Source organism: Phaethon lepturus, unplaced genomic scaffold (assembly GCF_000687285.1).
Source record: "Phaethon lepturus isolate BGI_N335 unplaced genomic scaffold, ASM68728v1 scaffold21404, whole genome shotgun sequence".
NCBI classification, from domain to species: domain Eukaryota; kingdom Metazoa; phylum Chordata; class Aves; order Phaethontiformes; family Phaethontidae; genus Phaethon; species Phaethon lepturus.
Window position 1 is genome coordinate 1 of NW_010535747.1, and position 3,114 is coordinate 3,114.

Below are 3,114 nucleotides of genomic sequence, written 5' to 3' on the forward strand. Positions count from 1 at the left end.
GCAGGTTCCTCCCAAGTTGCGTCGAGGAAAAGGGGTGGCGGTAATAATTCCCCCCGGGAGGCGAGGTGTCTTCGGGTGCCTTTGATGGGCCGTTGCAAACTTAATTCCCTGGTAAGCCGGCGAGCAAGTGCCTCGGGGTGACTTTCTTCCTTTGTTTGCACTTCAACGCCGCGTCCCTCGTTGCGTTCCTCGGCGGATTCCTCCGAAGGATAAAGGGTAGGGTCCGCAAGGGTCTGGCAGACCCCGGCTGAACGCATCAGCCGGCTTCTGCTGCTTGCTTTCTTCCTCTTTACGGCAGTTGAAAGAAAACAAAGCTCCGTTTGAAAGGTGCGCATTCTTAATCTCTTGGCGTCAGTAAGTGACGATGTGACTTACTGCTGATAATATCCCCTCGTTCTAAACTTTTTTTTTTTTTGGGAAACGCATTAATAAATTAAAAAATGCTGTCTTCTAACAACAGGTTTTCCTACGGTTTAAACTACTTGCATGCAAGTTGTGCCTAGGCAGTTGCATGGGAAATACTACCTGTATTCTTTTACCACCTCTTGCTGTCTTTTTGTAAAAGAAAATAATACCATATAATTGATGTTAAACAAGTCAATAGGAAATATACCACATGGACATATTCAGCTATTCCGTGAGTAAAATACCTTACATTAAGGCTGAAAACTATCTCGTTTTTAAGTTTTTGTGGTGGTCTCTGTGAAATCCTAAAATCTTACTTTTAGCAGCTGGAAAGGCAAACTTTAGTAGTCATCCCAGTATTAGCATAGTCTTAGGTTTTTATAACTTAGCATGCAAAAGAACTTTGTGTGGCTGTTATCACTGCTATCAGTGCAAGTAAGCTAACATAAAATCCCTTTATACCCTCAAAGATTTACATCGGGTTTTTTTTTAAGTTTAAAACAGAGTTCAAGCTCAGTAAAACTATTTTTGTCATCACAAACTTTTAAGGTGCCATGTTAAATTTTGATCAGACTTTCATTCACAGAGATTGGAGGTCTTCTTTTCCTTGCACAACTGATGAGTTCACTATTAGATACACTAGTAAGTAACTGCTTTGTTTCACTCCAGGTTCAGAATCTTCGTGTGCTTGTTTGAATACAGCTGCTGCATTTTTCCTCTTAACAGCAAAGATAGTGGAAGCATAAATGAAAGTATCTCTTGAGGTTCATTCATAGTGTGGAGAATACAAGCATAAAACCTACTGGAGTTTAGTCACAAGTTGAAACTGTTATGTTAATCTCTGTGACAATGTACATTTTTTGAATAACTTACCAGCTTTACTAAAGTAACGTTACCATACGCTTTCATCGTGTGTTAGTTTTGTGGATACCAAAACAGATGGACATTCTCCCTCCCAGAAAAGTAGAAGGCACTGTTAAGTTTTTTGATTGGAAACTTAAGCATGTTGAAACAGCTAAGCCTGATTTTTTTTTTTTTTCCCCTCACAATCAGACTACATTGGTTTTAAACTATTAAAAGAGTAGATGTAACTACAGTTAGTACAGCCCACAAAGCCACACAGTCTCTTGTAGACTTCTACAATAGAAACCCTGTCATGACAATTTAGTTACTGCAGTAATAACTTTTCACAATGCATTGCTGTCAGGTGGCATCAGTTGCGTATGCTGATCAAAACTGACCTTTAGAGTAAATAGGTGATGTTTGATGCTAAAATGTCTCCACCGATAACTTAACATTGCAAATCAAAGAAGCTGGTGCACACGTTGGAGGGGGGATACATCTACTACATTTGTTAAAAGTTAGTGAAAGATTTCAGTGGACAAACATTGTAGAAACAGCACTAAAGAACCTCTTTTATTCCTCAGAACACTCTGATGTGTCCCTAGAGCGGTGTAACGGGCCGTGCTCAGCCTCTCATGCTAATATAAACGATGTAGCTTGGTCTTATAGGAGGTCCTTCCGGACTTAACTGGCAGATCTTGCATGTAGAAAAAGGGACAGCAATGGCACTAAGACTCATCACAACTTGGGCTATGTGGACTGATTTAGGTTCTTTTTCTACATGCGACTTCTATTTGATTGCTAGAGGAATAAATCTCTCAATGTATGCTCCCCATTGACACATTTTGTAGTTGTCTGTTTTTTGGGTTTAGGGGTTTTTTTTTGTTGGCTTGCTTGACATTGAGATTGCCATTTACCAAATTCTGTATTTTATGCTTAAAACATTCAAATCTCAAACTATAAATTTTGAAGTCTAGATACTGTAAACATACTGCTAAGAGAAAGTCTTTTATATGACAGCTATCTTATCCACGTCATCTTCATTGTTGAGTTACTAGTATGAGGTCTGCTAGCCCCAGAATTTTGCTTGTTCTTATACCTTTAATGTGAAGGTAGTTCATATTTCTAAGTTGTGTTAGTATTTTTTCCCATGTACAAATTGTGTTAACACTGTTGATGTGTTAATAGTTTTGTTAACGTTGTAACTAAATAGTAAAATTATCCTATGTATCCCAGTGTTGAATATGCATATAAATAAAAATGACCTGGATATGCATATAAATAAAAATTATCCAAATAATAATTTCCAAACAGGAAATCAAATGTTGTTTGAAAGCAGCTTTTTAAAATAAATGCAGTGTGCACTTCTAGTGTGTAGAATCTAGGGCTATGATGTTTCGTTAAGCAAATGGTTGCCTTATGTGTTGAAAGTGGATGCAGAAAACCCTAAACTGGTCATATTCCAAAGATAATAAAAAATTTAGTAGTTAAAAGTGTAGCCTTTGGCTAAAATGTTTCTGAAATTCAGTTCATTCTGGCTCACTGTAATGAGCCATCTGAGTTTATATCTAACACATTATCACTTCATCTTAACACTTTCGTACTTTCCCTTAGTAGTTAACTGTCTTTACAACTGGCATTGTTTAATAGTTTAGATCTTTATCAGGATTATATTATGTTGATATTTGGATAATCTTGGATCAACATTTTTTTAGTTCCTAGTAGCTCTGTAAATTATGACAAGATGGAAAAAGTGTCACGTAACAGAAATGACTAACTTGCTTTTATCCAACATGGTTAACTGTTCAGTTGAGAGATGATCTTAAGCTCTTAATTGTGACTCAGCAAACCTTAGAAGTTCCTGCT